The 19,528-nt window shown below is 37.8% G+C and overlaps 1 long non-coding RNA gene across 3 annotated transcripts in view; it reads right to left on the reverse strand.

The window, feature by feature from the left end:
- The window catches only part of LOC118143022 (uncharacterized), a 234,149-nt gene that overhangs the window by 167,932 nt on the left and 46,689 nt on the right, over nt 1-19,528 (reverse strand). The window lies entirely within an intron of this gene.

The following is a 19,528-nucleotide window of genomic DNA, read 5'->3' on the forward strand; positions in this document are numbered from 1 at the left end:
CAATAACTCGGTACAGAGACTCAATTATCAGTACTCCTTTTTGACATTTCTTTTAAGACAAATATATATATTTAAAATGTATTTTTCCACTTGTTAAGTGACAGTCAAATTTATTACTACTACACTATTATAGTCAAAATACTTAATAAACCATGCTAATGTGGCTATAGGTGAAATAATAATCAACTATTTCTACACAAATTTATTCTAGTGTTTTATGCCACTAATTGCATCCATGTTTAAAAGCAATAACCAGTTTTTAGAATAATAACATGTCGATTTTTCAGCCATCAGGGACTGTGGCTATACGATCTGTTTCAGCAGTACAATCCAGCAAAATGTTAAGCAGGGAAAGTGAGAGAGAAAAAAAATATTTTTTCAATAAGAGGTGAGTGAATTTTTCTGTTCAGTTGGTTCATCAAGCTCCAAAACTGTAGTGTATGATTTTCCAAAAGGGATAGGGGAAGGAAGATACATTCTTATGTCTAAATTTGGATCTGAATCTGCAAGGAACACCTTTTAATTAAGCATGACATTTGAAACAATCAGGTTTGAAGTTACCTGCCTGCATACCTTCACACCTATGAAAATTGTTGTAAGTTCTCAGTGCAACTTAACATACTGCATCTTACATGCACAGCAGTCTACCTGTGATAGACACATCCGTGAGAGAATTTGTTCTTAAAGAATGTGGATATATTTTATTTTACTAATTGTCTTTTTTTCACTTGTTTATAAAATGCTCTAAATTTTCCTGTGTCAGTGTGTAGGTACTCTATAAAATTTCCTGTATCCTTTTTACTGAGGTCTTTTACAGAGACCTTGTCATCCAATGTTAGAATAAAACGTATTCACCTACTACTGAGACAAAATACATTAAACAAAAGGTGAAAAGACGTATTTATGGGAAATGTTAAAAGGCACCAAAGTGTGATGCTCAACTTAAAAAATTTTTCAATATGTAATTTAACAATTAAGTTGTAAATTTAAAATAACTTCATATGAAGCTTGTTTTCCTATTTGTTATCAGTATCTGGATAATATTACATCCATTTAAAATGAAGAAATATATTATGGAAACTCAGAATATAGATTCCATTTGCTAAGGACTGGTAACATAATTCAAGATTCCAAAGATAAAGTATGTGGAAAAAGCCTATCAGACTCTTATATTACAAAATAGACTGAGCAAAGCAAATTTGACTTAAGAGTAGGAGATGAGTAAAGTTGTTCTTTAATTTAAGGAAACATACTTTTCCATTTAAAAATCAATACAACACTTCCTCTCCATTTTTCTGCCTGTGTACAAAGTAGAAAAAATGTAATGAATAGAATGTAATTCAAATGAGTGTCAATCTTTAGGTACTTACCTTAAGAGATCATTCTCATTCTAACAACGCTGGCATTGCTTTGGCTGTATTTTGGAAGTACTTTTTGAGAATTGCTTTAAAGTTGGTTTACAAACTTCCAACAAAATTAAGGCTACTACTGCTTAATAGTCAAAAAGCCAACTCTCTTATTTTAAAGAACTAAAATTACATTACCCATTTTGAATATCTTCCCAAATTAGTCATCAAATTGGGCCCTGAATGAGTTTGTTTTCAAAACACAAAATCCTCTTGCAAAGAATGAAGGTGTACTATATTTTAGGACTTCACAGTTGTGTTCCAGAGTCTCGACAGCAATCCACAAATAAGAGTGATGAAGTTGTTTGAATGACAGTACTCAACATTATTGTAACAAGTAGAGAATCAGGAAGGCGGCAGCTTTGACAAGGGTATATAAGGAACTAATGTTTTATAAAGCACTTAGCACCACAAACATTCAATAAATGGTTGTTATTATCATTATATTATATAATAAGAGATAGTTTTAGCAGTGGTGGTGACTATAATCTCTCTATTGGATTGAAAAGACCAGATAATAATGAATAGAATTCAGCACACTAGGCTTATGTGAATATGGTTTCCAGGTTGTTGGATTTTTTTTTATTATGGTTATTTAAATAAGGCAGCCCAAGTTGACTAAGACAAAAGTTGCTCATTTAAGACTGGGCACGAGCAGGACCAGAGGACATACGTAAGCTGCATAAATAGGTAAGCCATACCCTCCCTATTGTCTACCACTATAACACTGATGTCACTGACAGTTCTTAACTACTGCTGGGTGGAAAGGGGTCACTTATGACTAGCTGACAGAGGCGGGGAAAGTGCCAAGCTTGGTTTATAGATGAGTTAGCTCAGTATAAGGGTAAACGCCAAAAGTGGACTGCAGCACTACCACACCACTCAGGAGGAATCATGAAAGAAAGCAATGAGGTAAAATCCTCCCAGTGGACAGAGCTCCAGGCAGTGTATTTTGTCATCCACTTCATGTAAAAAGAGTAAGAGCCCAGGATAAGAACACACATAGGCATATGGGTAGTAGAGGGTGGCCTGGCTGGTTTTTCAAGGACCAGGGGTGAGGGTGGGGAGGGTAGATCAGAGAATTAAAAACAAGGAAATCTAAGGAAACAGCATGTGTCTGGAAACATGAGAGGGTCCACAGTGTAAAGATATTTATATCACATTTATTGTCACTAGAGAGCATTTATCACAGAAGAGATACTAAGTAACAAACTATATAGTATAACTTGGCAAGCTGATGTCATTCACCCTCTGTCATTTCCCATACCAGTGTTATCACGGTTGAGTAATGAAGTAGTTGTGACAGCAGGGATGGAAGCTATGCATGGGTCCAGCAGCACAGGCTTCCACTTACCAAGGCTGTTCTAATTACTGACATTCTGAATGTCCAACCTGGCAGCTACTGAGATCAATGCTAAGCCCCTGTGATGGTTAATATTGTCAACTTGATTGGATTGAAGGACGCAAAGTATTCTTTCTGGGTGTGTCTGTGAGGGTGTTACCAGAGGAGATTAACATTTGAGTCAGTGGACTGGGAGAGGCAGACTCACCTTCATCTGGGTGGACACCATCCAATCAGCTGCCAGTCTGGTTAGAAAAAACAGGCAGAAGAAGGTGGAATGAGCAGACTTGCTGAATCTTCCAGCCTTCATTTTTCTACCATGCTGGATGCTTCCTGCCCTGAAACATCAGACTCCAAGTTCTTTGACTTTTGAACTCTTGGACCTACACTAGCCGCCTTCCAGGGACTCTGAGCTTTCAACCACAGACTGAAGGCTGCCATTGTCAGCTTCCCTACTTTTGAGGTTATGGGACTTGGACTGAGCCACTGCTGGCTTCCTTGCTCCTTACCTTGAAGACAACCTATTGTGGGACTTCACCTTGTGTCTGTGTGAGTCAATTAGCCTTAATCAACTCCTTTTCACATATACATATATTCTATTAGTTCTGTCCCACTGGAGAGCCCTGACAAATATGGCCCCCAATATGGCCCCTTATCTTGAAACCAAATATCCCATTTGTGGCAAGATGACTGCATAAGTATCTTTCTATTCTTGAAGAAGTAGAGATTGATCTTACATGGTATCAACACTGGGATCAGAATAGGAGGTTATCTTTCCTGCCCCTATACCCTAAGCCAGTAGTATTACCCACAAACTTAGAGAGTCCTTGATTCAACAACATGAGATGCCACAATATATTGCATCAAACCAAGGGACCCACTTTACAGCAAAGAAGTGGCAGTAGTCACATGGGTCCACCAAATCTGTCATATACCACACTAACCAGAAGCACTGACCTTGTTGAGCAGTGTAATAAATAGCCTCTTAAATATGCAACTAAGGGGGTTCTGCTTTTATCTAAGATATAAAAAGCTGGAAAAATGGCCACTCCCACCTGAACAAAAATAAAAGTTTATATAAAGCAAAAAATCGTAACTTTCTTTGAACCTATCAAAGAGGTAAAATCACAGAGCAACCAAGTAGCCTGAAATCTCAGGGGAAAAAAGCCTTTCTAAAGAGACAAAAACACAAATGTTGGCTTACCTGTGGCAGAGCACAAGAGGAAAAGAAGATACAAGAAGTTGAGAAGAATTTGACCAAAATTTTTAATGAATTGTAAGACTAAGGATACACTAGTGTGAATGTGTAGAATCCCTGAGAGCTTCAGTGTGTGAACTCTTTCACACATTCTCACAGGCTCTGCTTTCAATCTTTATTATGTGCACAAGGCAGGTTAGGGCCAGGGCAGGAGAACAGAGAAAGTTTCCTTCAGTGGTATAGACTAAGAGGAGAGGAACTGTGCCACTGAAAGAAAGGCATGAAGCCCTCTTCTACTCTGGTTTCCCTATAGAACAAAATCTAAGCAGCTGGGGTAAGGGCAGCAAACACTGGCACCCTGATGATACATGTATAGACACGCTGTAGCTAAAGGAAGAGTAAAAAACAAACAAATAAACCAATGAAGAAGAAATCTCTACCTTTGGGAAAGATGTAGGAAATATCCTTGGCCCAGATCTTTAGAGCTCTCTTGTCACTGGGCAAGGGGAAAGAAACTCTCCTCTGCATAAGACTTGCCACATAACAAGAATTCAGCTGTGATGGGGAAAAGGGGCAAGATCACGGAGAAAATTCCATCTCCAGGACTCAGGAACACAGGGCCTGCCTAAGACTAAGAATGACTCAGAACACTAGAGAACTCCCAACTCCTACCACCAAGTGAGCAAGCCCCAGGTAACATGCAGAAACAATGTATCCCACTAAGGAAGGACATAAGCACAGAGAGAAACCACCTATGAGGCACAAGTGCACAGGAAAAGCCAAAAGCTGAGAGTAGAGCATGGACACTGGCAAAATCCTTCCGTAATTTAGGTCCCACCCTAAGCATAAGGTAATCCTAAAAAATTTTAGGCCAAAACTTAACTGAAGTTAACTGTAGAGACCATCAAACCTAAACTCAGCTAAACTGCTGATTATATTAATTCAACTTCCCCTACCCATATCCCCACCCCCCCACACACACAAATGACCTAAAATTAGAAGAGGTATTCCACTTTCCAGCCATATATAATTCTTATGCCAATCTTTGCTGTTCTAGGGAGGATGTCCAACATTCAATCAAAAATTTCAAAACACACTAAAAAGAAGTTGGGGGAGGAACAAAAATAAATAAATAAAATACTGCCAAGACACAAAGCAATCAACTAAGCCAGACCAGATGTTAAAACTATCAGACCATAATTAATATGTTAAAAGTCTCATTGAAAAGGCCAACATGCACATGTCTAATTTAAAAAAGAGTTAGAAGCTACAAAAAAAGGTGAAAATTGAAATATTAGAAATATAAAAACCTGGACTGGGCACTGTGGCTCATATCTCTAGTCCCAGTACATTGGGAGGCTAAGGTGGGTGGATTGCTTCAGCCCAGGAGTTTGAGAGCAGCCTAGGTATCATGGCAAAACCCTGTCTCTACAAAAAATACAAAAATTAGCCAGGCGTGGTGGCAGATACCTGTAGTCCCAGCTACTCAGGAGGCTGAAGTGGAAGAATCACTTAAGCCCAGGAGGTCGGGGCTGCAGTGAGCTGTGATTCCGCCACTGTACTTCAGCCCAGGTGACAGAGTGAGACATTGCCTCAAATTTTAAAATAAAAGAAAAGACAAAGAAATATAAAATTCTGGTATTAGGGATGAAGTATGTTTTCCACAGGCTCATCAACAGAATCAACACAGTTAAGGGAAGAATCAGTGAACTTGAGGATAAACCCATAGAAGTTACCCAAACTTAAACATCCAGAGGAGAAACTGTGAATATAACAGAAGAGTAGCCACGAGTTGTGGTACAATAACAAAGTGTCTAATACGTCAGGATAAAAAGAGAAACAGAACAAGCTAGAGAGATATTTGAAAAGATAATGACAGGCCCAGCCATGGTGGCTCACTCCTGTAATCCAAGCAAGCACTTTGGGAGGCCAAGGCAGGTAGATTGTTTGAGCTCAGGAGTCGGAGACCAGCCTGGGCAACATGGTAAAACAGCATTTCTGCAAAAACATACAAAATATTAGCTGGGTGTGGTGGTGCACACCTGTAGTACCCTGTCTGGAAAAAAAAGAAAAGATAGTGGCAAAGAATTTTTCCAAAAAAAACAAACCATAGATCAAAGAAGCTCAGAAAACATACATAAAAAATGAATACTAAAAAGAAACAACCACAGATGAACACAAACACACACACACTTGCTTCTATGCATGTCATATGCAAACTTCCAGAAACCGAAGATAAAGATAAATCTTGAAGGCAAGAGAAAGCTATATAAAAATGACACATGTCAAACTTAAAGAAAAAAATATAAATTGTAGCAAACTATTTGTCATAACTACACAACCCAGAAGACAATAAAGTGATATCTTTAAACTGCTGAAAAGGAAAAAAATGTTTTAAATCTATCTTCTCAGAATTCTATACCCAGTAAAAATATCATTCTAACAAAAGCTGAGAGAATTCATTACTGGCACACATGAACTACAGAAGGATTTGTTTAATTTCTTTAGTGATAAAGAATATGTAACAGAATGAAATTTGAATCTACACAATAAAATTAAATCTTCAGAATAATTAAAGGAAAAGTAAATGTAAAAGATACTTATCTCATTTGTAATAGCTCCACAAGATAATTGACTGTCTAAATTTAAAATATTAGTAAAGAATTGAGAGTTTATAATAAAGTATATAATGCAATGGTCAATCTAGTAAGTTAGGTGTTAGCTTATGCTAGCTGCTCTGGCAGCCAATTAGATGGTGACCATGAGGGTGTCTGCCTCTCGCAGTCCACTGACTCAAATGTCAATCTTCTCTGGAAACACCCTCACAGACATACCCAGGAACGATTCATCAGCCATCTAGGCATCCTTTAATCCAGTCAAGTTGACACCTAACTTGACTGGATTGATCATCATGGTATGTTCTCTGGCAATGACAAAATTAAACTAAAATTCAAAACCAAAAATACATCTGAAAAATTCTCCCAAATATTAGAAATCAATGCACTTCTAAATAGTCTATTGGCTAAAAAAAGGCATGAGTAATTTAAAAATAGTTTTAATTAAATGAAAATAACAACATAAGAACAATCAGAGAAATATAGTTAAAACAATGCATGAAAAGAAATATATAGCATTAAGTGCTTCTATTATAAAACAAAAATGTTCTCAACCTAATAATCTAAGCTTCTGCTTAAAAATTAAAACAAGAAGTACAAATTAAGCCCAAAACAAGTAGAAGAAAAGAAATAATAAAGATAAGAGCAGCAATCAATGGATCAAGAACAGAAAAAAGTTAAAATACTGAAACAAAAAGGTAATTATTTAAATAGATCGATAAAATTAGCAAACGTCTAGCCAAATTAATTAAGACAAAAATGAGAGAAGATGCAAACTACTTATTAACAGAAATGAAAGAGGGACGTTACTACAGTTCATACACCATTAAAAGGGCAAAAAGTGAATATTACAAATAAGTTTATGCTGTATATTTAACAAACTAGATTAAATAAATTTTTTAAAAGATGCAAACTAACAAAGCTTACTCAAGAAGAAATAATCTGAATATTCTTATCTCTACTAAAGAAAATAAATTTGTGGTTTAAGCTTTCCAATTAAAAAAATTACAAGGCAGATAGCTTTACTGAAGAAGTCTCTCAAACTGTAAGGAAGAAAAAAGTCTCAAAAATACCAGTTATACACAAGCTATTTCAGTAAAATAGAAGAGGAATGAACATTTTCTGTCTTATTAAGGCCAGCTCATCACTCTGATACTGAAACCAGACAAAGGCATTATAGCAAACCATTTTCTTTTATGAAATTAGACACAAAAATCCTCACAAAATATTGGCAAATCAAATCTAGCAGTATATCTTTTTAAATAATACAGTATGACCAAATAGAATTCATCCCAGGAATGCAAGGTTAGTTTAACACTTGAAAAATCAAACAATGCAATTTGCCATATCAAAAGACTAAAGAAGAAGCTGTTATAATCATTTCAGCAGATACAGAAAAAAAATTGGTAAAATTCAATATTCATTCATGATAAAACCTCTCAGCAAACTAGAAATAGAAGGCAAATTCCTCACTTTAATAAAGATCATCTACAAAAACCTATAGCTAACCTCCTACATAATGATGAAAGACAAAATGATTTCCTCTAAGATCAGCAACAAGAAAGGGGTATCTGCTCTCACCATTTCTATTCAATATTGAAATGAAGGATATAGCCAGCAACAGAAAGCAAGAAAAAGAAATAAAAGCCACACCAATTAAAAAAGTAAAAAGTAAAATTATACTCTCTACAGATGATATGATTACTTTATAGTTAAGGAGAAAATTCTAAAGAATCTTCCAAAAAGCTAGTAGGACTAATAGGTCAGTTTAGCAAAGTCAAAGGGCAGCATGTACTAGCAATGAGCAATGGGAAGTTGGCTTTAAAAAAAAAACCTGTTATAATATCAACAAAAACATAAAATTCTTAGATATAAACCTAACAAAATATGTGCAAATTCTGTATGCTACAGACTACAAAGTACAACAAAACAGAACTAAATAAATGCACATATACCATGTTTAATGATTAGAAAATTTTATATTCTTAATGTGTCCATTCCTACCAAATAGTTTTACAAATCTAAAGCAATTCAAATCAAAATCCAGTAGGATTCTTTGTGGAAATGTATAAGCTGGTTCTAAAATGTACATGAAGAATCAAAGAAACTAGAATAAAGATACAGTCCCATCCCCCTTGCCACAATTTGGGATAACTCTGAAAGGCTATCTGGTTTCAGAGCTTCTCATGTATGACGTGCTGAGGCCTCAGCTACAAGTGCTCTGTGGGGCAGTTTGTCCTGACCAATCTTGCCCTCCTCACTTCCTTACAGGGTGACTCCTCAGACCAAATCCCAAGAGAACTTCTTTACGCAGGGCTCCACCTCAGAGTCAGTTTCCAAAGAATCCAATCTAATTCAGTAAGTTTAAATAAGTCTTTATAAATGAAAAGATTGAACTTTTGTGGGGTGAACTGATTGCTTGAAAAATACCAATGCATCGCCATGTTAATTTAAAAATACTGTCTATGAGTTTATTTCCAATTCCTGAAGAAGTCTGTTTTTAAAAACAGGAAAAAAAATTGTAATGTATGTACATACAATATGATTGCATTTATACAACATTCTTGAAATTGCAGCTTTAGGAATTGAGCACAGATTAGTGATTGCAGAGTTAAAAGAGTGTGGGGGTGAGAGGGAAGTTGAGGTGGCTATAAAATGGCAACAGGAGGGAAACTTGTGCCATAGGAATATGGGTATCTCTATCTCACGCCAGTTAGAATGGCAATCATTTAAAAATCAGGAGACAACAGACACTGGAGAGGATGTGGAGAAATAGGAACACTTTTACACTGTTGGTGGGAGTGTAAATTAGCTCAACCATTGTGGAAGACAGTGTGGCAATTCCTCAAGAATCTAGAAATAGAAATTTCATTTGACCCAGCAATCCCAGTAGTGGGTATATACCCAAAGGATTATAAATCATTCTACTTTTAAGACACATGCACACTTAAACGTTTATTGCAGCACTGTTCACAATAGCAAAGACTTGGAACCAACCCAAATGCCCATCAGTGATAGACTGGATAAGAAAATGTGGCACATACATACCGTGGAATACTATGCAGCCATAAAAAAGGATGAATTCATGTCCTTTGCGGAGACATGGATGAAGTTGGAAACCATCCTTCTCAGAAAACTGATACAAGAAAAGAAAACCAAACACCGCATGTTCTCACTCATAAGTGGTGTTGAATAGAGAACACAGGGACACAGGGAGGGGAACATCACACATCGAAGCCTGTCGGGGGATGGAAGGCTAGGGGAGGAAAACAGGGGGATTGGGGAGGGATAGCATTAAAAGAAATACCTAAAGCGGATGATGGGGGGGATGGGTGCAGCAAACTACCATGGTATGTGTATACCTACGTAACAAACCTGCACATTCTGCACATGTATACCAGAACTTAAAGTATAATAAAATAAAATAAATATTTTTTTTAAGGAGAGAAGGAAAGAAAACAAAAGGAGTGAAGGAGAGGAATAAAGAGAAAGAAAAAGAGGGAGAGAGAACGGAAATGTTGCTTTATTCTAAAAATGGGTATTAATAATGGCCGATCAATATTTCATTTAAACCTATGAGTAGGTGTGATGTGGTATTGACAAGAATGTATATTTTGTATATTTAAAGTGGAGAGCTCTAAAATTATTTATTAAGTTTACTTGTTCCAGATCTGAGTTCAAGTCCTGGATATCCTTATTAATTTTCTGTCTCGTTGAGTCTAAGTCTATTTATAGGTCTTGTGTATCTGGGTGTTAGGATCGTTAGCTATTATTGCTGCATTGCTCCTTTTGCCACTCTATCTTTGTTACTTTAAGATCTGTTTTATCAGATGCAAGAATTGCAACTCCTGCTTTTTATTTATTTATTTATTTATTTTTGCTCTTTATTTGGTTGGTAAATCTTTCTCCATCCCTTTGTTTTGAGTCTTTGTGTATCCTTGCATGTGAAATGGGTCTGGATGTAGCATACGGTTGGGTTTTGGTGGTATATTTTGATTGGGGGATTTAGTCTATTTAAATTTAGGATTACTGCCATTTGATGTTAACTGGCTGTTTTATCCATTCGTTGATGTAAATTCTTCTTTATGTTGATGCGCTTTACTTTTTGGCATATTTTTAGAAATGCTAATACTGGTTGTTTCTTTCTATGTGTAATGCTTCTTTCAGAAGCGCTAGTAAAGCAGGCCTGGTGGTAATAAAATCTCTGAGTACTTGCTTGTTCATAAAAGATTTTATTTTTCCTTCAGTTGTGAAGCTTAGTTTGGCTGGATATGAAATTCTGGGCTGAAAGTTCTGTTCTTTAAGGATGTTGAATATTAGCCCCCGCTCTCTTCTGGCTTGTAGGGTTTCTGCTGAGAGATCTGCTGTAAGTCTAATAGGCTTCCCTTTGGGGGTAACCTGACCTTTCTTCTGGCTGCCCTTAGTATTTTCTTCATTTCAACCCTGGTGAATCTAACGATTATGTGCCTTGGGATTGCTCTTCTTGACGAATACCTTGTGGTGTTCTCTGTATTACCTGGGGTTGAATATTGTCCTGCTTTGCTAGGTTGGAAAAGTTTTCCTGAATAATATCCTGAAGAATATTTTCCAGCTTGGATTCATTCTCTCTGTCACATTCAGGTACACCTATTAAACGTAAATTAGGTCTTTTCACATAATCCCATATTTCTTGGAGACTTTGCTCATTCCTTTTTATCCTTTTTTCTCTATTCTTGTCTTCTTGTTTTGTTTCATTAAGTTGGTCTTTGACCTCTGATATCCTTTCTTCTGCTTGATCAATTCGAGTGTTTAAACCTATGCATACTTCTCAGAGTTCCCATATTGTAATCTTCAGTTCCATTAATTCACTTATATTCCTCTCTAAATTGTCTATTTTCATTAGGAGTTTGTCAAACCTTTTTCAAAGTTCTTAGTTTCTTTACATTGGGCTACAACATGTTCTTTTAACTCACAGAAGTTTCTTATTATTCACCTTCTGAAGCCTGATTCTGTTAATGGAATGCACTCATTCTCCATCAAGCCTTGTTCCCTTGTTGATGAGGAACTGTGATCCTCTTTAGAGGGAGAGGCATTCTGAGTTTGAGTCTTCTCAGCCTTTTACGCTGGTTTCTTCCCATCATTGTAAATTTACCCACCTGTCGTCTTTGTTATTACCAACTTTCAAATTAGGTCTCTGAGTGGATGTCCAAGTTGTTAATTCCCAGGGCCGAAATCTGAGCAACCCACTGCACTGTCCAAAACAGCGGCGTTAAGACTGATGGTGCTTTTCTGCCTGGGGAATCTCCAGTCTGGCTTCCCTCTTGAGTCCGTAATAGGCGACTTTGCCTTCCCGGAGCTCCAAACGTCGGTCAGAAGGGGAACTAGTCCCGTTTACTCTGCACCAAGAGCTGCCGCGCCGAGGTGCCGGCAAAACAGTCAAAATGTGGGTATCTTGACTGTATTATTGTCAGTGTTCTAGATATGACATTGTATTGTAGTTTCACAAGGGTTACCACTGGGAGAAAGTGGGTAAAGAGTATATGGGATCTCTTTGCATTATTTCTTTTTTTTTTTTTTAAGATCGAGTTTTACTCTGTCACCCAGGCTAGAGTGCAGAGGCACAATCTCAGCTCACTGCAACCTCTGCCTCTCAGGTTCAAGTGATTCTCTGCCTCAAATTCCTGAGTAGCTTGGAATACAGATGCACACCATCATCCCCGGCTAATTTTTGTATTTTTAGTAGAGGTGTGGTTTCACTATGACAGCCAGGCTGGTCCTAAACTCCTGACCTCAAATGATCCCCCTGCCTTGGCCTCCCAAAATGCTGGGATTACAGATGTGAGCCACCTCACCCAGCCTCTTTGTATTATTTCTTAAAACTGCATGTGAATCTACAATTATCTCAACATTAAAAGTTTAATTTAAAAACACAAATGTATGGATATGTATATGGAAAACATTAATGAGCAGCTTTTTATAAATTGAGCTGGAATGAATGAGGTTATTCTAGGTTATTGGTTAATAGGTCCAAAACACAGAATAAAGTAAAAAATAATATGAAAGATTAGACTTTTTCAAATGAGTTTACTAGGTTCATTAGAAATCTTCCTTCAAGCATAGAAGTAGGCATGCTCTAAAAAGTTTTAGAGGGGCTTTATGAATAGGAATAAACATTTGGATTTATCTAATGTACACTTTTCAAATTCTCTTATACTATCTGGGAAAAAAATCTATAGCCAATATATTTGTCTTAGAAATCTTAATGAAAAAAACAAGTTTCTGGGGCTGGGCACGGTGGCTCACACCTGTAATCCCAGCACTTTGGGAGGCCGAGGCGGGTGGATCATGAGGTCAAGAGATCAAGACCATCCTGGTCAAAATGGTGAAACCCCATCTCTACTAAAGATACAAAAAATTAGCTGGGCATGGTGGTGTGTGCCTGTAATCCCAGCTACTCAGGAGGCTGAGGCAGGAGAATTGCCTGAACCCAGGAGGTGGAGGTTGTGGTGAGCCGAGATCGCACCATTGCACTCCAGCCTGGGTAACAAGAGTGAAACTCCGTCTCAAAAATTAAATAAATAAATACAAAAAATTAGCTGGGCGTGGTGGCACATGCCTGTAATCCTACCTACTCAGGAGGCTGAGGCAGGAGAATTGCCTGAACCCAGGAGGCAGAGGTTGCGGTGAGCTGAGATCACACCATTGCACTCCAGCCTGGGTAACAAGAGTGAAACTCCATCTCAAAAAGAAAAGAAGTTTCTGAAATGGATGCCTGCTTCTGAAAAAAAAACTCTAAACCAATAGAAATTGAATTAAATTGACACTGACAACAATTTTTAAATCCAGTTGGTAGTATTTTGAGACTGAGCATGGCATAATTTTTAAAGATTAATATTAGAGAAAGGGTAGAGATGGATAGACAGAGACAGAGAGACAGAATAAAGAGACAAAGACAGATACTTAATTGAAGAAAATTAGATTCTACACAGTTCATGAAAGCTTTCCCTTAAGATCCACAACAAAGCAAGGATGCCCAGTCTTATCATTTCTATTCAACATAGTCCCAGAAGTCCTAGCCAGAGCCATTAGGCAAGAAAAAAAAAAAATAAAAAGCATCCAAATCAGAAAAGAGTTAAATTATCTGTTTGTGGATGACATGATCTCATATGTATAAAACTCAAAGACTCCACAATAAAATCTGTTGAAACTAAGATATTCTGTAAAGTTACAGGATACAAAAATCAGTTGCGCGTCTATACACTAACAACAAACTATACAAAAAGAAAATTTAGGAAACCAATTCCATTTATAGCATCAAAAAGAATAAAGTATTTAGGAATAAGCTTAACCAAGTTAAAAGACTTGTACATCAGAATCTGTGAAACATCGATGAAGGAATTTGAAGAACTAAGAAATAAATGAAATGACATCCTGTATTCTAACAGCAATCTAAAAGTCCATCAATGGAAGAATAAATAAAGAAGCTGTGGGCTGTGTGTGTGTGTGTGTGTGTCTATGATCATTTTCAATATACATACTGAAATAATTAAATATTCAGCCTTAATATTTATTTGGTCAGAAGAATTAATATTGTTAAAATGAATTTAAAACTAAAATAATTGATATGATTAAAAGATCCATACTATCCAACATGATCTACAGATCCAATGCAAATCCTATCAAAAAACCAATGGCATTTTTTACAGACATTTTTTAAAGGGATAAAAAAGACTCTGAGTAGCCAAAGCATGGCATTGCATTTGGCTATTTTCATCAAGAAGAACCAAATTGGAGTTATATTTCCTTATTTCAAAACATATTATAAATCTATGGTAATCAAAACAATGTAGTACTGGCATGAAAACAGACATATAAATCAATGGAACAGAATAGAGAGACCAGAAATATGCCTACATATATATGATCAAATGGTATTTGACATGAGTGCCAAGAATATGCAGGAAACAATAGTCTCTTCAATAATGTGATTGGAAGAACTTGATATCCAGATGCAAAAGAATAAAATTGGACCCTTAGCTTACACCATGCACAAAAATGGATTAAAGACAAATCTAAGACCTGAAATCAAAAACTCCTAGAAGAAAACAAGAAACAAGTTTCTTGACAATGATCTGGGCAATGGCTTCTTGGATATGACACCAAAAGCAATAATAAACAAGGTAGATTGCATCAAACTAAAAAAGCTTCTGCACAGCAAAGGAAACAATAGATGAAATGAAAAGGTAACCTACAATATGACGAAAAATATTTGAAAACCATTTAAGTGAGAAATGACTAATATCCAGAATACATAAGGAACTTCTACAAATCAACAGCAAAATAATAATAATTATAACCCAGTTAAAAATGAATAAAAGATCCCAATAGATATTTCTCCAAAGAAGACATACAAATGGCCAATGAATATATGAAAAAATGTTCAATATCACTAATCATTATGAAAATGCAAATCAAAGCCACAGTGAGATATCCCCTCACACCTATTAGAATGACTATTATCAAAAAGACAAGAGATAACAAGAGTTGACAAAGATAAAGAGGAAAGGGAATGTAGATTAGTGCACCCACTATGGAAAACAGTATGGAGATTCCTCAAAAAATTAAAAATAGAACTACCCTATAGGAGTCAGCAATCCCATTACAGGATATATCCAAAGAAATTAAAATCAGGATTTTGAAGATATATCTGCACTGCCATGTTCATTGCAGAGTTATTCATGACAGTGAAGACATGGAAGCCATCTAAAAGTCCATCCACAAATGAATGGATAAAGAAATTGTGGCGAAAGGGACTCAAGATGGCACAGTGAGAACAACCCAGGATTGAAGCTCTCGGTGAATGCGCAGAGAGGGTGAGTCAGGGCCACATTTCCAGACAAATCTTTGTTGCAAACAGAACGGGGAAATTCCCAGGTATAAAAGAGTTGCGGGATGCCAGGCAGAGGTTTTGACCGGAGCTGTAGTGCAGTGGCGCTACACAGCACTCCACGCAAAGTGCACTGCTCCAGGTACCCTGTTGAACCAGCAATCTGAGACTTAAGAGGGCTGAACTTGAGACGGAACAGGACTTGGACAGTGAGCCAGACCAGGAGATTCCAGGGAAAAAGTGTTTGGGGTAGGGCAGTGGGACAAACAAAACAGTGATTCCAAATGCTCTGGGTGGAGGGGTTCTCTGCGGACACAGCTAACCCAAGACGGTGCAGCCCGTGGGGGAGAGGTGTCCACCATTACCGAGGCAATCCGCCCCTACTGAGGTACATGCCTATTGCTGACGCAGTCTGCTATTGCCGAGGCAACCCGCTACAACAGAAAGAATCTGCCACAGGGCGTAGCCCGTGGCAGCAGGGCGGAGACTGCAGCAGCACAACAGAGCCTGCAGACACAGGGCGAACCTCACCCCAGCAGGGCAGAGCCTCGGCAGGCAAATAGTGACTAGACTGCCTCCTTGCTGGGCAGGACAGAACAACAAACACTCACAGAGAAAGCCCCAACCCCCCCGAGACAGAGCACCTGAGAAAAAAAGGGTTTTTTTTATGAGTTCTGCTGCAGCAGAATTAACGTAGCAGCCTAACAGCCCTGAATGAACAACAGAGCTCACAGCTCAGCACTTCAGCTCCTATAAAGTACAGACTGTCTCCTCAAGCAGCTCCCTGACCCCTCTATATCAAAAAGACTGACATTTGGCAGGCATCATTCTGGGACAAAGATAGCAGAAAAAGAAACTGGCAGCATCCCTGACTGTTCCGCAGCTGCTATAGGTGCACCCCAGACAAGCAGGGCCTGGAGTGGACCTCAGCAGTCGTACAGTGGAGGGGCTAGACTGGTAGAAGGAAAACCAAGTAACAGAAATACTTCATCATCAACAATCTGGGCGTCCACTCAGAGACCCAATCGAAAAGTCAGTGACTACACAGACGACAGGTAAATAAATCCACAAAGATGGGAAGAAACCAGCGCAAAAAGGAGGAAAACACCCGAAACCAGAACACCTCGCCTCCTACAAAGGACCAAAACTCCTCACCAGCAAGGGAACAAAGCTGGATGGAGAATGACTGTGACGAAATGACAGAATTAGACTTCAGAAGGTGGATAATGAGAAACTTTTGTGAGCTAAAAGAACGTGTTTTATTTTATTTTATTTTTTATTTATTTATTTATTTATTATTTTTTTTAATTTTTTATTGGATTATAGGTTTTGGGGTACATGAGCAGAGCATGCAAGACAGTTGCGTAGGTACACACATGGCAGTGTGCTTTGCTTTTCTTCTCCCCTTCACCCACATTTGGCATTTCTCCCCAGGCTATCCCTCCCCACCTCCCCCTCCCACTGGCCCTCCCCATTTCCCCCCAATAGACCCAAGTGTTTAGTACTCCCCTTTCTGTGTCCATGTGTTCTCATTTTTCATCACCCACCTATGAGTGAGAATATGCGGTGTTTCATTTTCTGTTCTTGTGTCAGTTTGCTGAGGATGATGTTTTCCAGATTCATCCATGTCCCTACAAACGACACGAACTCATCATTTCTGATTGCTGCATAATATTCCATGGTGTATATGTGCCACATTTTTCCAATCCAGTCTATTATCAATGGGCATTTGGGTTGATTCCAGGTCTTTGCTATTGTAAACAATGCTGCAATGAACATTCGTGTACATGTGTCCTTACAGAAGAACGTGTTTTAAATCAATGCAAAGAAACTAAGAACCTTGAAAAAAGATTTGAAAAAAGATTCGAGGAAATGATAACAAGAATGGATAACTTAGAGAGGAATATGAATGAATTAAAAGAGCTGAAAAACAAAATACGAGAACTTCATGAAGCATGCAAGAGTTTCAACAACCGAATTGACCAAGCAGAAGAAAGAATATCAGAAGTCGAAGTTCAACTCAATGAAATAAAACGAGAAACCAAGATCAGAAAAAAAGGCACAAAAAGGAATGAACAAAGTCTCCAAGAAATGTGGGACTAGGTGAAGAGGCCTAACCTATGTTTGATAGGTGTACCAGAATGTGACAAAGAGAATGAATCCAAGCTGGAAAATACTCTTCAGGACATTATCCAGGAAAATTTCCCCCACCTAGCAAGACAGGCCAACACTCAATTGCAGGAAATACAGAGAACACCACAAAGATATTCCGCAAAAAGAGCAACCCCAAGACACATAATCGTCAGATTCAACAAGGTTGAAATAAAAGAGAAAATACTAAGGACAGCCAGAGAGAAAGGTCGGGTCACCCACAAAGGGAAGCCCATCAGACTTACAGCAGATCTCTCAGCAGAAACACTATAAGCCAAAAGAGAGTGGAGGCCAATATTCAACATCCTTAAAGAAAAGAACTTTCAACCCAGAATTTCATATTCAGCCAAACTGAGCTTCAGAAGTGAAGGAAAAATAAAATCCTTTGCAAACAAGGAAGTACTCAGAGATTTCATCACCATCAGGCCTGTTTTACAAGAGCTCCTGAAAGGGGCACTACACAGAAAGGAACAACCAGTACCAGCCATTCCAAAATCACACTAAATGCTAAAGAGCATCAACATAATGAAGAATCTACAACAACTAATGGGCAAACCAGCCAGCAAGCATCAAAATGGCAGTATCAAATTCACACATAACAATATTAACCCTAAATGTAAATGGACTAAATGCACCAGTCAAAAGACACAGACCGGCAAATTGGATAAAAATCCAAAACCCATCAGTGTGCTGTATCCAGGAAACCCATCTCACATGCAAGGATACACAAAGGCTCAAAATAAACGGATGGAGGAAGATTTACCAAGCTAATGGAGAGCAAAAGAAAGCAGGAGTTGCAATTCTCATCTCTGATAAAATAGACTTTAAAGCAACAAAGATCAAAAGAGACAAAGAAGGCCATTACATAATGGTAAAAGGATCCATACAACAAGAAGAGCTAATGATCCTAAACATATATGGACCCAATACAGGAGTACCCAGATACATAAGGCAAGTTCTTAATGACTTACAAAGAGACTTAGACTCCGACCCAATAATAGTGGGAGACTTTAACACTCCACTGTCAACATTAGACAGATCAACCAGACAGAAAATCAACAAGGATATCCAGGGCTTGAACTCAGACTTGGAGCAAGCAAACCTGATAGACATTTACAGAACTCTCCACCCCAAATCCACAGAATACACGTTCTTCTCAGCGCCACATCACACCTACTCTAAAATTGACCACATAATTGGAAGTAAAGCACTGCTCAGCAAATGCAAAACAACTGAAATCATAACAAACAGCCTCTCAGACCATAGTGCAATCAAGTTAGAACTCAGAATTCACAAACCGACCCAGAACCACACAGCTTCATGGAAACTGAACAACTGGCTCTTGAATGTTGACTGGGTAAACAATGAAATGAAGGCAGAAATAAAGAAGTTCTTCAAAACCAATGGGAACAAAGACACAACATGCCAGAATCTCTGGGACACATTTAAAGCAGTCTCTAGAGGAAAGTATATAGCAATAAGTGCCCATATGAGGAGAATGGAGAGATCCAAAATTGACACCCTATCGTCAAAATTGAAAGAGCTAGAGGAGCAAGATCAAAAAAACTCAAAACCCAGCAGAAGACAAGAAATAACTAAGATCAGAGCTGAACTGAAGGAGATTGAGATACAAAAAACCCTTTAAAAAAATCAATAAATCCAAGAGCTGGTTTTTTGAAAAGATCAACAAAATAGACAGACCACTAGTCAGACTGATTAAAACAAAAAGAGAGAACAACAAAATAGATGCAATAAAAATGATAAAGGGGAAATCACCACAGATTCCACAGAAATTCAAACCATCATCAGAGAATATTACAAACAACTCTATGCACATAAACTAGTAAACCTGGAAGAAATGGATAAATTCCTGGACTCCTGTGTCCTCCCAAGCCTAAACCAGGAGAAAGCTGAAACTATGAATAGACCAATAACAAGGGCAGAAGTCGA

Source organism: Callithrix jacchus, chromosome 7, assembly GCF_049354715.1.
Source record: "Callithrix jacchus isolate 240 chromosome 7, calJac240_pri, whole genome shotgun sequence".
NCBI lineage: Eukaryota > Metazoa > Chordata > Mammalia > Primates > Cebidae > Callithrix > Callithrix jacchus.